Raw genomic sequence first — 18,958 nt, 5'->3', positions numbered from 1 at the left:
GGGAGGGGCCGGGGCCGGGAGCCGGGAGCCGGGGCGCGCCGGAGCCGAGCGGGTGCCTCTTGCGCGCGCCGCCCTCCCCTTCCTCCGCCCAGAGCCCGCCCCTCGCGGCCCCGCGCTCCCCCGGCGGCCGCCCCACCTCCCACCCGGCCTCGGCTCAGCTTTCCCCGGGCTCCGGGCTGCCGGCGAGCCGAACCGAGAGCGCCGAGCCACGTGGACTGCAGCCGGGTCGGCGGAGGCCCGGCGGGGGAGACGCTGGAGGCGCGGGGAACGGATCGCCGCCCAGAGCGGGGCTCTGCGGGGACGGCCGCCGCCGGCGGGCTGGCAAGGCTGGGGAGGCGCGGCCTGGGGGGGTGGCCCGCGGGCTAAAACCCGCGGAGGAGGCGGCGGTGCTCCGAAGAGCCCGCGTGGGTGCGCGGTAGCGGGAAGGGGCCGATCCCCCTGCCGGCGGTGGGGCCAAGCCACCTACTTCCTCTAAGGGCGCGCGAGTCGCGGGGGGACTGAGAGCGGGGGTGGAGGGAGCGGGGCTGGGCGGCTGGTGAGGCCCCGGGGCGGGCGCCCAGATGAGAGCCCGGAGGGGCCACCGCGGCCCGGCTTCCCGCCCTGGCCCTGCTGCCCGCTGCGGCTTCTTCCCTCCCACCCGCCGGGGCTGCGACGTGATCCAGAGCAGGGCGCGCCAGCCCGACTGCCAGGACAGGCCCCCTTTCGGGGTCAGCTTTGCGGATTTGGGCCCTTCCTCCCGGGGATTTTCCAGGCAAGAGTACTGGAGTGGGGTGCCATCGCCTTCTCCGTCCTTTATAGGAAAGTGGGGCGGTGCTGGCGTCTTGCTCTGTAGCAGAATGCCAGTCCTACAGGCTAAGTGCTGGACACAGGATTTAAGAGGCATTACCACAAAAAAAAAAAAAAAAAAAATCTAGTTTTACAGCTCTTAACTCCTTATTGGGGCTTTTCCTCTTTCACAACTTTTTGGAGAAATGCTACGAGGAAAACGGCCCAGCTTGGCCTAAGGGGTCAGTCAATTCTTGCAGTGCCCCTGGCCCCAGTCGGAGAGGCCAGCCTTCTGCAATGGAAGGCGAAAGAACAGTCTTAGCTCTTCATCAGAAAGAGATGTAGTGGATGCTCCAGAGTAGGGCCCGTAGGACCAGACTTCTTGGTTCCAATCTGCAGTGCCACTCCTTGGATGTGTGAAATTAGGCTAGTTTCAGAATCCCTAAGCTTGCTACCTCTGTGCCTCAGTTTCTCCATCTGTGAAAATGGGCATAATGCGATCAGTCCCACAAAGTCACTGTGATGACTAAGGGAATGCATATATGCCCAATACTAAAAACTCTATACAGCATATTAATAAGTGCCCAGTAAGAGTGTGTTGTGCCAGTGGTGGACTTCTCCAGCCCCAGGTCCCTGCCCACAGCTGGGGAAGGGCTGGCCTAGGGAATGCGTTGCTCGCATTGGTCAAGTCCTTCTGGGACATGAAGGAGAAAAGGAGAGAGATTTTGAGCTGCAGAAAAGATAATGATTAAACAGGGCAGGGGAGAAACTGAGAAGATTCTCTGCTAGAAAGGGAAGGAAAAGAGGAATAAAGATGTACAAAGGGCAAGAGAGGCACTGGAGGTAGAGGATCCGAAACAGAAAGCATACATACGAATCTGCAGGAGTTCTTCAAGGAGTCCTGCCAAACTGCACCAGGGCACTGCCATCTGGCTATGTTTCCTGGCCTCCAGGGTTTGCAAGAAAAGTTTGGGGTATTTTATCACCTGAGGCCTCTTGCTTGAACCTATTGGCTTTTGGTTCAGTTCTGGGTGGGGTGTGGCGGGGGTGGAGGTGAACCTTCTGGCCTGCAAGGAAGCATCTTGTGGGCTTAGCTCTTCCTGAGATGAGTGCTCTTGGCATTCCCCAAAATGCTTTCTCGTACGGGATGAGGGGAGCAGAGGTGTTGCCTAGAACAGCAACATCAGCTGCTGTTCTCGGCAGTGGCAGCATCTTTGGGTCACAGGAACCTTCTCACATGGACCTCTGGGACTTAGCAACTGGGAGCATGGCTTGGAGCTTCATCCACATCCAAGTCATCGGAAATACAAGAGCGGCGAGGATCATCTTGCTACAGGGACAACTGCCTGCAGTGCCCTGTTGGTTTTCCTGATTATATAGTTGGTGACTTTGGCCTTCTGATTTGATTCAGCTTGCTGGGGGCAGGGAATACTATGTGTACTGCTCCCGGCTGACTGCAACGCCCATCTCTGTGCCCAATAAAGAGTTTCTAGCTGAATTAATAAAGGAATGTTTACTGCAAGGATCAAAGAGTATAATGTACAGAAAAGCACTTTACAGAATGGAAAATGCTTCAGTCATTAAGACTATCCTGTTATCTCCTAGCAGGGAAGAGGATCAGATTGGGCAAGTAAGTGCCCAAGATCATCCAGCTGTTCTGCCCTGCAGCCAAGAATCAAATTTGGCTCTCAGTCGCAGCCCTGGGCTTTTGGCAGTTCATTTAGATGACTCCACAGTGAGATGGAAATTTCTTATTAAGTGATTCTGATGAAACATGCATATATCATCAGCTTACTGCTATAAAAAGATGCTCCTCAGACGCATCTATTGCCAGCCTCTGATGGGTTAACCTGCCAAGGCTTTTTCTGACCCTATTTCCTTTCTTTTTACAAGGGTTTTCTTTTTCTTTTTTTTTTTTTTTAACCAGGTAGCTGAGAAGGGCTCTCTCCTTCTCCCTTTTTTCCTACAGTCGTGACATTTGATGAAAAGCACTTCTGACGCCCTGGCCAGTTTCCAGGAGCCCAGATCTGGGGCTGTGTGTCAGGAATGTGTGTCTGTGAGCATTCCAGGTTCTCAGCCTGTGTGTTTCCCAACACGGCCTGCCGGTAACAGTCATGACTAGAGTGTCTGCACAACGAGCTCCCGGGAGAGACCCGTCATTGATTGAAGCTCGCCATCACCCCATCCACCCCCACAATGGCTTCAGAGCAACAGCAAAGCTCTCAGTAATAATGGTTAAGAAAATTGATTCCATCCTCTCCCGGTCCCCTTTCTTGGCACATCAGAGTGGAAAGATCCTATTGGGCTCTGATGCCATCCGGGTGATTGTGCAGAAAAGGAAAGAGCTGCGTTGCTTGTCAGAGGTGAGTTCAGAGCTGCTGGGAACTTGGTGTTTGGTTTTGGGCAGCGTTTTGCTTTGGGTTCTTGGGAGCTGTGAGGACCTAGCCCAACTTTTCCTTAGGTATTAAAAAAAAAAAGTTAGGGATGTACACACTGATGCTGAAAGTGAGGCACTAGAAGGGGGAAGGTAGCCTGTGCTTCTGCTCTGGCTTTCTCTGTCTCTCTCCTTCTCTCCTTCTGTTTCTCTCTGCTCTCTCCCCTGCCCATAGACTTTCTCTGTTAAGTCCTGGGTTCACCCCCCAAAAAGCTTTATGTTTGTGACCCCAGCCCATCCACATTGTGGCAACTATTCGACCACTCCAAGTTTTAGTTTTTCCAGGATAGAAATCTGTTGGCAGGTCTCACTCTGTTATAGGTCAACTAGTCAACTGAATAGGCTGCTAATGCAGCATTGATTCAGGAGTCAATGTGTGGACGGAGACCTGTATAGGAGATTGCAGGGCAGGTAGGACCCGTGACTCTTAAGTCCCGTCCCAACCCTGAAAGTCTCAAGGCATTTGAGTCAACGAGAGTAAATAGCCATACCCTAAACCACTCATATGTATTAGAACCAACAGCTAAGGCAGCTGATTAGTCTTGTCCAGTCATGACTCCCCTAATCTCTTTGCAGAATTTGGCTCAGGAATAAGTAGATTTAACCCCTATTTGGATCAATAAGATAGAAACATACTTGGGTCTTACAGGGAAGAATTTCTTAAAAGTATGTCCTAGGAAGATTCTCTTTATTCCAACTGGACTGAACAAGAAAGTGTTTTGTTTTTTTTTTTTAATGATTTACTTATTTGGCTGTGCCACATCTTAGTTGCAGTGTGCGAGATATTTAATTGCCGCATGCGAACACTTCATTGTGGCGTGTGGGATCTAGTTCCCTGACCACAGATTGAACCCAGGCCCTCCGCATTGAGAGCACAGAGGCCTAGCCACTGGACCACCAGCGAAGTCCCAAGAAAGTATTTTTAACTCAGTTTCTCTAGAAGACATCTTCGGCCCCTGCGTGCATGTATGTGTGCTAAGTCACTTCAGTCGTGTCTGACTCTTTGCAACGCTTTGAACTATAGCCCACCAGGCTCCTTTGTCCATGGGATCCTCCAGGCAAGTGTACTGGAGTGGGTTGCCATGCCCTCCTCCAGGGCTTGTGCCCCTGAGGAAAACGAAACTGAAGCTAGATAGATCCATAGACCAGATCACACTGTACCTGAAGTCTACATTCTAGCTTTTCTTTTGTATGAGTAAATACAGCTATTTCGTTTAAGTCACTTTAGGCCATGCTCCTGTTACTTGCAGCCAACCACTTGATAACCTATATACAGCTACAGCCAGAGTGATTTTTCTGAAGTCCCCCTTCAAGGTAGTCACCCCCCCAAGTCAGTCCCAAGCTTACAACCCTTAAAACTTCAATTGCTCCCATTGCCTTGGAAAGTAAATCCAAACATCTGAGCCTAGCAACTAAGGTCCTCCTTGATATGGTCCTAGTGTATGTTTCTTACTTGTTTTCCATTCTTCCTTTTTATGAACCCCATATAGCAAACACGAGTCAGCCCAGAAGTCCTGCCATGTTTTGGACCCTTGAAATCAACATAGATCTCTGCGTTGCTGGGCTGGTAAAGAGTTCCCTAATAGCTGTCATAGGGCTCTTCAACTCTGGAGGTGTTTAAAGGTCCAGAGTTCTAACCAGGGCCTGGTGTGATGAGGGAGCTCAGCTTTTGAGCTGCACTTGCTGCATCGGCCCAGCCTCCTGCTCTTCTAAGCTGCCTGACCCGTCAGGGACCAAGGCTCCTAAACAACCCCCGTCCTGCGGTCCAGCCTTCCTGGATGTGTTGGTTTCCTAGGGCTGCCAGTACAAATGACCACAAACTGGGTGGCCAAAAACAGCAGAAATTTATTTTCTCACAGTTCAGGAGGCCAGAAGTCTGAAATCAAGGTGTCAGCAGGACCAATTCCTTTTGGAAACCCTGAGAGAATCTGTCTCCTGCCTCTTGGCTCTGGTGGCTTCTGGCAGTCCTTGGCCTTCCTTGGCTTGTGGAAGCTTCTGTCTTCATATGGCTGTGTGTGCGGAGTCGGTATGAGTCTCTCTCTCTTTCTCTGTGTGTGAGTCTATGTGTGTCTCTGTGTGTGTCCGTATGAGTCTGTAGGTATGTTTTGTGTGTGTCGCTTTAAGTCTGCGTGTGAATGTCTGTATGTATCTTCTCCTCTTGTAGGGACACCAGGGTTTAGGGGCCCCACCTTAACCCCCTATGGGCTTCCCAGGTGGCTCAGTGGTAAAGACTCACCTGCAAATGCAGGAGATACAAGAGATGTGGGTTCAGTCCATGGGTTGGGAAGATCCCCTGGAGAAGGAAATGGCAACCCACTCCAGTATTCTTGCCTGGGAAAATTCCATGAGCAGAGGAGCCTGGTGGACTATAGTCCATGGCGTCACAGAGTCAGACACAACTGAAGCAACAGAGCACACACATCTGACTAATCCAGTATGCCCTTCTCTTAATTTGTTTAACGCTTACTCCTGGGAAGAAAAGTTACGGCCAACCTAAAAAGCATATTCAAAAGCAGAGACATTACTTTGCCACCAAAGGTCCGTCTAGGCAAGGCTATGGTTTTTCCAGTGGTCATGTATGGATGTGAGAGTTGGACTGTGAAGAAAGCTGAGTGCCGAAGAACTGATGCTTTTGAACTGTGGTGTTGGAGAAGACTCTTGAGAGTCCTTTGGACTGCAAAGAGATCCAATCAGTCCATTCTAAAAGAGATCAGTCCTGGGTGTTCTTTGGAAGGAATGATGCTAGAGCTGAAACTCCAGTACTTTGGCTGCCTGATGCGAAGAGTTGACTCATTGGAAAAGACTCTGATGCTGGGAGGGATTGGGGGCGGAAGGAAAAGCGGACGGCGGAGGATGGGATGGCTGGATGGCATCACCGACTCGATGGACATGGGTTTGAGTGAACTCCGGGAGATGGTGATGGACAGGGAGGCTGGCGTGCTACAATTCACGGGGTTGCAAAGAGTTGGACGCGACTGAGAGACTGAACTGAACTGAACTGAACTGAATTTATTTAACTAATTACCTATGCAATGGACATGAGTTTGAGCAAAGTCTGAGAGATAGTGAAGGACAGGGAAGCATGGTGTTCAGCAGTCTGTAGGGTTGCAAAGAGTCAGACATGACTGAACAACAACAACATGTGCAAAGACCTTATTTCCAAATCAGATCACATTCAGAAGTTCCCAGGGGAACATGAATTTGGGAGACGCTATTCAAGCCATTATACCAGGGATGCTCAACCTTCCTGCTCACCCCTCTTCAAGGCCCTGCCCTTGAGTGCTGGTTCCCCTCTGCACACCTCCAGCTGACCTCCAGCCTTAGAGATCCTTTTTGTCATTTTTTTCTCCTAGTGCTCTCAGAAGCACACCACTGTCTCCTTTTTCCTATGCAAATGGATTGAAACAAGATTTCAAACAATTCCTACTTCTGATTTCCCCTTTGGCAAAAGTCTTTGAGTCAAAAACTGTCAAGGCCTGGTATGAAAAGGGAACACATAGAGGACAAAAACCACAAGTAGTATATAATAGAGGGTCTCACCTTGCCTGTCATACCTGTGTTCTCACGCAATGCCAGTCCTTCTAGAAAACCCACCACCAGGCTCTGCATATGGACTATCGGTGCCCTTGAAAGCTCTCCATCAGCCTGACCCCTGCGGTCTCACTGACCCCCTCCATGAAGCTGAGGGGATTGTTACTTCCTCTGTAGCTTTAGTCCCTTCCCTTCGCGATATCCTGCTGTGTCTTTCTTAGACTCTGCCATTCCTTTGTGCCTTTGTAGTTTATTTGCATATTAAGCTACATTTCCAGTGAGATGGGAAAGTCCCCAGAGAAAAGGAGCACAGTTCATCCAATGCAAATTTACTGGGCACCTGCTAAGCGTCAGATGCAAAGTGCTGGGGATGAAGAGGTGGACACGGCACAGTTCCCGTCCTCCAGGAGCCCACACTGTTCAGGGGACTGACTGTGGCTGGTTATTTCGCCATGTTTGGGCAGTGCCATGATAGGCTGATAAGTGGGTGTACTGAGATCACGAACAGGTTGTTGGTTTGCCGCTGTAGGAGTTTTGGGGGTGAAATCTGAAACCACCCCTGTACATGGAGCCAAAGAGAGACCAAAGAGAGAAGAAGGCACTCCAGATTGGTAGTTGGCAGGTTTAACAAAGAAGGACACTTACTCAGGACTTACTTCAGGCAGTGAGAAAGTAGATCTCTGCCCCCACGCACCAGAATCTTAGGAGTTCATCATCAATTAGTTGCTCAGTTGTGTCCGACTCGATTCTCCAGGCAAGAATACTGGAGTGGGTCACAGGTTCCTTCTCCATAGGAGTTCATAGCCTTAAAGGAGCTCGGTGACGTACACCATTCCGAGGGTCTCAACCACACGTGGTCTCTCAAGCCTGCATCCTTGAGAACAGATGCCATGGTGGAGATGATGGGCAGAGTGTACATCCCTAGGACAAGCGATGCCGAAAATTCAGCTTCTCTGTACACTGATGCAGAATCAAATCTCAGAGACGGAGCTTTGGATGAAGTAGAAAAAGACAGTTTTATTGCTTTGCCAGGCAAAGGAGAGTATAGCAGGTTCATGCCCTGCAAACCACGTATCCCCACTTGGAGAAGATAGTGAGAAGTTTAATATTAATTGTCCTAAGAAGGCATAATCAGCTCTTGGACATCCTTTTGCTGGGCTGGTGGTGAGGTAAGCAGGAGTCCACATCATCAACCTTAAGGTCCAACTGATCTGGAGTCTACATGCGTGTGGGCTCCTGGAAGGGGCTTCAGTATCTGCAAAATAGCTCTAAGACGTTATCATGTGCATCCTTTGATGGGGAACCAGGCCCTTGCCCCACTCTCCCACTCTCTCCCTTCCCTAATTAACAACTGCTTGAATCTGCCCACTGGAACTCGGGGAAGGTCCCGGAGGCTGAATGAAGGCAGTTTCCTATAATTGAAGAAACGGGGGACACAGAAAGGCCTTGTGCCTAGGACCCCCACAGTATCACAGGGGAGGGGTGAGGAGCCTCAGATGGCCTGGGTCCGGCCTTCCGGTCCACTGGAGGTCATGTCCTGGCCATGGCCTCTGCTGACATTTTCTTTTTTGTGTGCCTGGTTTTTACATTTTTATACGTTCCCCCCCCCCTTTTTTTTTAATGTGGCCTTCCCTGGTGGCTCAGATGTTAAAACGTCTGCCTGGAATGCAGGAGACCCGGATTCGATCCCTGCGTCGGGAAGATCCCTTGGAGAAGGAAAGGCAACCCGCTCCAGTACTTTTGCCTGGAGAATCCCATGGAGGGAGGAGCCTGGTGGGCTACAGTCCATGGGGTCGCAAAGAGTCCGACATGACTGAGCGACTTCACTTTCACTTTCACTTTGAGTGATCAGCAATGAGATTTCCTAGCATGAAAGTGACCTGTTTGGTGGCTCCCTGACTATACTGGAGGCAGGTACATGTAAGACACAGTACAGATTAAGATAATGATTTTTTTTTTTTTTTTTTACCCATGCCATGTGGCATATGGGATTTTGGTTCCCAAGCCAAGAATTGAACCCATACCCCTGCAGCTGATGTTCAAAGTCTTAACCACTGGATCGCCAGGGAAGTCCCAATAATGATTTTAAAAATAAATAACAGTTGTTTTTTTTTTTTAATGGAATGTCCCATGATCTGAACCATTTTTTTTAGGCTGCAGAGTGAATCACTGAGGGCCTGTATTTGTGTTTTTATGTAATTTAATAAAGATGATGCATTAGTAGACTTGGGACTTCCTAGGTGGGTCAGTGCTAAAAAGAATCTGCTCATGATACAGGAGACAAGAGTTCAAAATCCCCTGGAGAAGGAAATGGCAACCCACTCCAGTTTTCTTGCCTGAAGAATCCCATGGACTACAGGAGCCTGGCGGGCTACAGTCCATGGGGTCACAAAGAGTCGGACATGACTTAGCAACAACATCCCATTAGTAAACTTATCAGATATGAACATATAATATTTTGTTTGGATAATGCATAGGTAACTCTTTGTGCGGCAATAATAATGTTTAAGGCCATTTTATTTGGGAGTGCTGCTTTTTCTTATTAGAGATGTTTTCAGTTCAGTTCAGTCTCTCAGTCGTATCTGACTCTTTGCAACCCCATGGACTACAGCATGCCAGACCTTCCTGTCCATCACCAACTCCCAGAGTTTACGCAAATTCATGTCCATTAAGTCGGTGATGCCATCCAACCATCTCATCCTCTGTTGTCTCCTTCTCCTCCTGCCTTCAATCTTTCCCAGCTTCAGGGTCTTTTCCAATGAGTTAGTTCTTCACATCAGGTGGCCAAAGTATTGGGGTTTCAGCTTCAACATCAGTCCCTCTGATGAACACTCAGGACTGATTTCCTTTAGGATGGACTGGTTGGCTCTCCTTGCAGTCCAAGGGACTCTCAAGAGTCTTCTCCAACACCACAGTTCAAAAGCATCAGTTCTTCAGTGTTTGGTAAGTGCAGGCTTTGTTGACTATCACTTCAGGGTTTTTCGTGAATTTAGTAAAAGCTTTCATATGTATGATAATCTTTCCCAAACCAATGGAGGGAATAAAAAAGGTGGCCAGGCCAACTGACTGCATGAGTGAAAAATAAAATCTGTCCACCTGGCCTTAAGGAGAGGGAGGTTGGCTGCTTTAGGAAATTGAGCTGGTTTCGAATATCATACATGTTGGCACTAGTAGGAATTAAAACAATTATTTTTTAGGATGTAGGGGCCACCGTAGGAATACAGGTAGAGCATCTGGAGGGTCTACGTATTTTGTAGGGCGTAGCAGCACTCACAGTTTAAGAGCTAGCAGGACTGGTGGGCAGTGTGTTCCTTTGCTGAAAATAGGCATGCTGCTTCATCAAGTGAGAGTCTGAGCCGTGGCAGAAGTGGATCAATGGAACATATTTTCAACCCACTCCTTGATAAGAAGGTTTTATGGCATATTGTTTATTTCTGTGAGGTTTTCTCTGGAGGAGTGTTGTGTATATTGTTAGGAGCTGTTGCTCTAAGCGGGTATATCCAATTTCTGTTCCCTTTTAGCATTTAAGATGTATTTTGGGGTATTTTTGCTTTCTCTTTTGTTGTCTTTTGCCACAGTGCCCCATTTTTAGCCCCTGGGTTCTGAAAATGAGCATCCCAGGAGAGACAGGTAGAAGCCGCATGCCTTTTATGACCTAACTTCTGAAATAGCATAGCATCATTCATCCTGCACTATTTCAGAGTAGTCACACGCCTATCCAGACACTAGGGAGGGGCTCTAGACCTGCCCCTTGATGGGAGAAGTGTCAGAGTTTGCAGCCTGCTTTAGAAGGGCACACAGCCTCAGGCAGCTGCATTTTCAGGACTGATTTGCACAACCCAGGTGATGCCAGATTCACAGGCAGCAGGGGGTGATGGAGACCAGGCGTGGATGAGATCCCCTGGGGACATTGTGGAAAATGAAAAGAGGGATGAGGACAGAGCCCTGAGTTCATGGTTATTGTCAGTAAATGATTCTGGCATGAATAATTTATTCAAGAACATGACTCTCTACAGGTAACCCCCCTGGTTGGTGATTCTACTGTCTGTCCCCAAGCAGGAGAAGGACCCCAGTTATCTGAGTCTCCAGTGATCTCCTGGAACCAAACAAAAGATAACTAGGGTCCTAATTAGAGTCTGTTTCCCAAGCTTCAGTGTGCACAAGGCTAACTTCAGGAGGCTTCTACTAAGCATAGCCTCCTGTAATCCATTCCCAGAGGTTTGGAATTCAGCAAGCCTGCAGTAGGGTCCAGGAACCTGCCTTTAAACTTCCATCTCTAATATGGCTGCAGGGCCTGGGCAGGCATTACAGTACTTAGCCACTCAGCCACAAATCCTGAAAGGGTCATGGACAGTCTTTTTGATAAGATGTCCTGGTTCCAAATTCTGGCTTGGCTACTTTGTAGCCATCTGACTGCTGCCAATTTCCTTCTTCTGATTCCAGTTTTCTCATCTGTACAATCAGGAGGCTGAGTTAACCAATGCTCTCCTACTGTGCTGTAGGGGACCCAAGGGTTCCAGATTGGGTCTGCCATCTGCATTAATCCATTTAGTGAACATTTGCTGTCCGCTGGGCCCTGGGCTGGATACTGGGAATATGGCCCAATCAATGGCTGATTATCACTATGAAAGATACTTCAAAAGAGAAGCCCCAGGGGTCTTCCCAGCGGGTCCAGTAGTTAAGATTCCATGCTTCCACTGCAAGGGGCACAGGTTCGATCCCTGGATGGAGAAATAAGACCCCACATGCCCCTTGGCACTGCCAAAAGAATAAAAACAAGAGAGAGAAGCACAAGAAGAGAGGGAGCTGGCCAAAGGAGTTTAAATTGCTATGCTTGTGCTTCCCATTGGATTGCCTTTTGGATTGCCCATTGGCTTCCCATTGGATTGCCTTCCCCAGGACTGAAAGCACTGGCTTTGAAAGCACTTAGGTGATCTCTAAGGGTCCATGCAAGAAGAAATCTTTTGTTCTATGATGTTTTTCCATGATTTTACTTCTGAGTAAAGTCAAAACAGGCAGAATGCAATTACTGGATTTGAAAGCTGTCTTAAGACCCCAAGGTTATCACCTTTATTCTTGAAAAGAAATTGTGGGGCTCTTTAGGGATCAAAAATGCTCTGTATTGTGGTTTTATGGCATGTAAAAGTCAGCCTTGACCCTGGGAAAATGAGTGAAAGAACAGACAGAGAAGGATGACATGTAGGCCTGCCTTTTGGAGGAAGCAGTCAGCACAGAGGGGCAGGGGGCGGGGCTCTAGACTCTGCCGAAGCCCTTGTCAGATGAGTCACACTTCCTCAGTCTGCTGGTTTCCATCTGCAGAATAGGTATATTGTTCCTGCCTCTCAGTGCTCTTTGAAGGAGAAAGATCATATGTAAAAAATTACCGTTTCACTGCCGGATACTTAGTAAGCACTCAATAAATGATGGCCATTGTTAATTTAAGTGTCTTTCTAATCCATATGGTCCTGTTAACATTTCTGCAGATGTTTTATAAGTGAGAATAGAATAGAAAGTCATGCAGGGTAAGAGTTGCCCAGTATCTGGGTTTTGCTAGGCCAGCAGCGTCTCTCTGGGGGAAGAAAGCCTTGTGATTCTTCCTTTTTAAAAATAAATATATAAAACAGATAACTAATAAGAACATACTGTAGAGCACAGGGAACTCTGCTTAACGGAGGGCAGTGACCTGAATGGGAAGGAAGTCCAGAAAGAGGGGTGTATGTATACATGCATGGCCGACTCACTTTGCTGTACAGTAGACACTAACACAACCTTGTAAAGGAACTATGCTCCAATAAAATTAATTGAAAAAATAAAATACATGTCCATGGCGGTGGCCTTCAAACTTTGAGTTGGCCTATTTTCCCCCTCAAAGAAGAGCAAGTTATTTTTCCCAGTTGGAACCTAGAATATTCAATTTAGGATGTAAGCGGTCCATGTTTAAAAAGAATGAAGATGGCATCCATATGTATTATTAAGAAATAAAAAAGAGGCCCTGAAATTATTTCTTTGTATTTTTTATCGTTTAATTGGTTAACTTTTCTGGAGACTAAATCCACAAACATCTTTTCCCCCCCTCTTTTGATAGTTGGAACAATACAGAGGGTGCATAGAGCTGGAACCCCATGAACGGTATGAAAAGCAAAAGGGGATGACACCTCTATAGCTCAGTGGTTTATAGAGTGGAACTGCATGTATAAACTTGTGCAAAACGTTTAGCTTCAGCTTGCTTGTGCCTAAATAAGGATAATGATAGGGGCAACCTGAATATGCCATGCACACAGTAGGTGTACAGTAAGTTAGCTATTGTTACCTCTGTGTGTATTGATGTCCTAAATAGTTTAGTGTTGACATATTTTGAACTGCAAACTCATAAAATATAAATTAATGTTAGCTTCCTGCACTTAATGATCTGCATTTAATGATTCTGGAGGCAGATATATCTACCTTGAGATTGTCCTGGGCACCATGGCATCAGTTTTAAGAGATGTGACATCTGCTGCTAATTCCAGGTGTCAATCTGGTAAAATCATTTAAGTCATTAGGGTGCTTTCGGATTGTGGTCTACAGCCAGATAATTCCATTCAGCAGTAAAATGACTGACTGGTGAGGAACCCTACTCATGAAGGAAAGATTCAGAATTTCATCTATACAAATCAGATGATAGTAGCTATAGCAGTTAGGATTACGCTTGGCTGCAGAAAACCCAGTATAACAATGGCTTAATCATGTGAAATGCTGGGCTGAATGAAGCACAAGCTGGAATCAAGATTGCCAGGAGAAATATCAATAAGCTCAGATATGCATATTACACCATCCTTATGGCAGAAAGTGAAAAACTAAAGAGCCTCTTGATGAAAGTAAAAGAGGGAGTGAAAAAGTTGGCTTAAAACTCAACATTCAGAAAACTAAGATCATGGCATCCAGTCCCATCTCCTCATGGCAAATAAATGGGGAAACAATGGAAACAGTGAAAGACTTTATTTTCTTGGACTCCAAAATCACTGCAGATGGTGACTGCAGCCATGAAATTAAAAGATGCTTGTTCCTTGGAAGAAAAGTTATGACCAACATAAACAGCATATTAAAAAGCAGAGACATTACTTAGCCAACAAAGGTCCATCTAGTCAAAGCTATGTTATTTCCAATAGTTATGTTTGGATGTAAGAATTGGGCCATAAAGAAAGCTGAGCACCAAAGAATTGATGTTTTTGAACTGTAGTGCTGGAGAAGACTCTTGTGAGTCCCTTGCGCTGCAGGGAGATCAAACCAGTCAATCTTAAAGGAAATCAATCCTGAATATTCGGTGGAAGGACTGATACTGAAGATAAAGCTCCAATACTTTGGCCACCTGATCTGAAGATCTGACTCATTAGAAAAGACCCTTATGCTTGGAAAGACTGAAGACAAGAGGAGAAGGGGACAACAGAGGATAAGATGGTTGGATGGCATCACTGACTCAATGGACATGAGTTTGAGTAATGTCCAGCAGTTGTTGATGGACAAGGAAGTCTGGCTTGCTGCAGTCCATGGAGTCTCAATGAGTAGGACATGACTGAGCAACTGAACTGAATCAGGCAGAAGTTAATTTCTCTCTTCTACAAGTCCTGGTAGAAAGGCTGATATGGCATTCTATTGCCTCAGGGGCCCAGGCTTCATCTTCCTTGCTGTTCCAGGAGAATGTACACCATCCATCCTTACGTTTACTTCCTAGTCCAAGTTGGCTGCTATTGCTCCAGCCAGCCAGCAGATCTTTATTACAATTATTAATTATTCTAGGCATTTAAAAAGAGATAAGAGCATGTTCTTTACTTTTCAAGACACCTCCAACAGTTTGCCCACACTAATATTTTCTTACATCTCATCGGCCAGGTCACTTTCAGCTGCCTAGCTACAAGGGATGCTGGTAATATGGTCTTTATCCTGGGAATGTGTGCTGAGAGAAGTGTGTATTTAGGGACAATTAACAGTGTGTGCTGCAGGGTTAAAAGGAGACAGATCACTCAATTTTGACCAAGGGCAAGAGTGCAGAAGCTAATCCCTTATGCAAAGTATGGATTCAGAGTTGCTTGTGGCCATAGTAACCATGAAAAGACTGAATATGCCAAACACCATGAAGAAAAAAATTGTCCTTACATCTCAGATCCTGTATTCTAGCCAGAAATCTCTGGTTGATAAATTCCTAAGTTTAGGATGGTACTTGCTTGTGATGTTTATTCTCCTAGTGCTAAACATTTTTTCACCCTGGGAAAGTTTAGAAATACAGAGTGATGGGGAAGTAAATCACAAAGATAATACTTGTGGGCAAATCAGCAGATGTTTGGTATCTGAAATATGTGATATAATAAGGGAGTATTTTTCTCATATTAAAGACAGATTAGCCTGATAATGCCACTTTAAAATGTGAGTAGCAGTTTAATTTAGATATGTAAATTTTTATTGGAAAATTTAAAAAAAGAAAATTTGCTACATTTGATTGTTTAGAAGAATCTGCATATGTGTGTGTGTTAGTCACTCAGTCATGTCCTACCCTTTTCAACCCCATGGACTGTAGCCCGCCAGGCTCCTCTGTCCCTGGAATTTTAGAAGAATCTAAGAGTCTTTAACTTTGATTTTATCAATTCACTAGATGTTTTGAATACTTGGAAGGCTTTTGCTTATCAAACCAGTATAAATATCGGAAGAGATTTAATGTATTGAGGTTTGTTATCTGGGCCCATTGTTTAAAGCTATTTTGGTTTCTTTAAACATTGACTAAGAGACTATGTGTCTCCCTGTTAAAATATAGTCTATGTTTAAAGAGACTTGTAAGTTGAATTCAAAGGCCTAAGGAAAAAATGGATTTCTAAATTATTTTCACATTAACACATTTAAAAAATCAGTCTTAAATATTTTTCTACATGCAAAAGCAGCCTAGTAATAATAAACACTGACAGCTTCAACTTTTATTTTGAATTTTTTATTTTGTACAGCTGCTGCTGCTGCTGCTGCATCGCTTCAGTCGTGTCCGACTCTGTGCGACCCCATGGACGGCAGCCCACCAGGCTCCCCCATCCCTGGGATTCTCCAGGCAAGAACACTGGAGTGGGTTGCCATTTCCCTCTCCAATGCATGAAAGTGAAAAGTGAAAGTGAAGTCCCTCAGTTGTGTCCGACTCTTCACAACCCCATGGACTACAGCCCACCAGGCTCCTCCATCTGTGGGATTTTCCAGGCAAGAGTACTGGAGTGGGGTGCCATCACCTTCTCCAATTTTGTATGGAAGTATAGACAATTAACGATGTGATAGTGTTGGGTGAACAGCAAAGCAACTCAGCCACACACATACATGTATCCATCCTCCTCCAAACACCCCTCCCATCCAGGCTGTCACATAACAGTGAGCAGAGCTCCCTGTGCTCTCCAGTAGGACCTGGTTGGTTGTCCATTTGAAATATAGCAGTGTGGACAGGACCATCCCAAACTATTCCTTTCCCCATCGTTCCCCCCTGGCAACTATAAGTTCATTCTCAAAGTCTGTGAGTCTGTTTCTGACAGCCTCAACTTTTTAAAAAACTATTTATTTACTCATGTACAAATAAGAGGGTTCTGGTGATAGTTGTTTTTTCTTTTAGTAATAGAGCTCTTTTTCATTTGTGTCTTTATTTGTTGCTTCATATTACAGCCTTATGTGGAATCCAGTGTTGGCTGTGTTTTGAGAAATGGCTCCTTTCTTTCACATAATCCAGGAAGACTTTCAGTCCAGGGACCCTCCCCTTCCTCATTTACAAGATGGCAGGCATCCAAAGCTGGGCCGGTCACATGTGACACTTCTCTGAAGACATCAGTCCTTCTTTATTCCCTTCTGTTTTTACCTTCCTGAATCCTGTTTCTTAGTGTAGGAGTAAGAAGCACTGACTCAGAAACCAGATTTTGTGTGTTCAAATCATGGCTCTGGTGCTGCCTCACCCAGTGACTTTGAGTTCATTACTGAACCTCTCTGAATTTCAGTTTCCTTGCAGCCATGAAATTAAAAGACGCTTTCTCCTTGGAAGGAAAGTTATGACCAACCTAGACAGCATATTCAAAAGCAGAGACATTACTTTGCCAACAAAGGTCTGTCTAGTCAAGGCTATGGTTTTTCCAGTGGTCATGTATGGATGTGAGAGTTGGACTGTGAAGAAAGCTGAACACCAATGAATTGATGCTTTTGAACCGTGGTGTTGGAGAAGACTCTTGAGAGTCCCTTGGACTGCAAGGAGATCCAACCAGTCTATCCTAAAGGAGACCAGTCCTGGGTGTTCATTGGAAGGACTGATGCTGAGGCTGAAACTCCAATACTTTGGCCACCTCATGTGAAGAGATGACTCAGTGGAAAAGACCATGATGCTGGGAGGGATTGGGGGCAGGAGGAGAAGGGGACGACGGAGGATGAGATGGCTGGATGGCATCACCGACTCAATGCACATGAGTTTGGATGAACTCCAGGAGTTGGTGATGGACAGGGAGGCCTGGCGCGCTGCGATTCATGGGGTCACAAAGAGTCGGACACGACTGAGTGACTGAACTGAACTGAACTGAACTGAATGTATAAAATTAGCATTATAGTAGTGTCCTGTTTAGTATTTAGCATTGTGGTTTTAAATTTATTTTTTTAACTGGAGGGAAATTACTTTACAATGTTGTGTTGGCTTCTGCCTACAGCAACGCAGATCAGCCATAATTACACATATACCTGCTCCTTCTTGAGCCTCACTCCCCTCCCCCCATCCCACCCATCACATCCCACCCTTCTGGGTCATCACAGAGTGCCAGGCTGGGCTCCTTGTGCTATATAGCAACTTCTCATCAGCTGTCTATTTTACACTATTTTTACATATTTATGTATGTCAATACTACCTTCTCCATTTGTCCCACTCTTTCCTTCCCCCACTGGGTCCATGAGTCCATTAGTATTTAGCATTGTTGTAAAGATTAAATGGATTAATAATACGTGCAAAGCTCTTGAATGGTGACTGGCATAAAATCTGTGCTCAATATATGTTTATTATTATCATTACTTAATATTACTGGGATTTCTTTGGAAGGAATGATGCTAAAGCTGAAACTCCAGTACTCTGGCCACCTCATGCGAAGAGTTGACCCATTGGAAAAGACTCTGATGCTGGGAGGGATTGGGGGCAGGAGGAGAAGAGGATGACAGAGGATGAGATGGCTGGATGGCATCACTGACTCGCTGGACGTGAGTCTGAGTGAACTCCGGGAGATGGTGATAGACAGGGAGGCCTGGCGTGCTGCGATTCATGGGGTCGCAAAGAGTCGGACATGACTGAGTGACTGAACTGAACTGAGTATTACTGAGCTTTCCTTTCAGTTATATGAATGAACCCACATTTTCCCATTGGATTCCTTTTTCCTCCTTACTTTTTAACTGTGAATTATTTCTATTCCTTGCAAGCAACATTTTCTGGCTGAAATAACCCCAGTGGGGGGAAAAAATATCCGAGGTGGAGGTGGGCAGCCACCTGGGCCCTCTACCTGCCGCAGCTGTTTTAGGTCACCTGCATGTGACACAGCCAGTCGTGGGCCCGCTGGACCCATTTGTGGTAAAGGCTCCTCCTGGTTTGTGTGCTCAGATCCCCTTCTCCAGACATACCTACCATCCTGGCTATAAGGATCATGTACTGAAGAGTGGCCTCAACTTCTGGACAAATATCCAAGGAGGGTCTATGATTGCAAGAGTCTCTTCTTGTTAAGACAGAGGAACAGGGACCTCCCTGGCATCCAGTGGTTAAGACTCCATGCTTTCACTGCAGGGGCGAAGGTTTGAGCCCTGGTCAGGGAACTAGGATTGCACAGGCCAAGCAGTGTGGCCAAGAAAAAAAAAAAAGATGGAGGAATAAATTCATAACTGTACAACGTATTCAACAAAGGTCAATTTTAGAAGGAGAGGAGAAAGAGGAGGAGAAGAAGTGGGTGGAGAAGGGGAGGAAGAAAACCACCACCCCATCTCAGGACTGCCTGGGGGTTCCGCGGAATTCTTCCTTGTGTTCCTCTGTGAGCCCCTCATCTATGGGATAAAGGTGACAACTCCTCAGCACGGCGTGCAGACCTTCTGGGGGCTGCCTCTCCACCCCCCGTTCTGTTCCGTCTCTCCTCTTTTCATAGTATTTTATGTTTCATAAGTTTCAGACTCCCACTACGTCTTATTTAATCCATGCTCTCTCATACCTCCACTTCTTTGTGTATTTCC

The 18,958-nt window shown here is 46.4% G+C and overlaps 1 long non-coding RNA gene across 1 annotated transcript; it reads left to right on the top strand.

The window, feature by feature from the left end:
* The first annotated feature begins 156 nt into the window (after positions 1 to 156).
* LOC132660282 (uncharacterized) lies at positions 157 to 17,697 on the top strand. Its single transcript, XR_009601705.1, has 2 exons — positions 157 to 3,128; positions 15,700 to 17,697. It is a non-coding gene; the product is annotated as an uncharacterized LOC132660282 (long non-coding RNA).
* Positions 17,698 to 18,958: the final 1,261 nt, after the last annotated feature.

The sequence above is a fragment of the Ovis aries genome, chromosome 9 (assembly GCF_016772045.2).
Source record: "Ovis aries strain OAR_USU_Benz2616 breed Rambouillet chromosome 9, ARS-UI_Ramb_v3.0, whole genome shotgun sequence".
NCBI classification, from domain to species: domain Eukaryota; kingdom Metazoa; phylum Chordata; class Mammalia; order Artiodactyla; family Bovidae; genus Ovis; species Ovis aries.
Note: the sequence above shows the minus strand (reverse complement) of the source record. Positions and strands in the feature narration are given on the sequence as shown.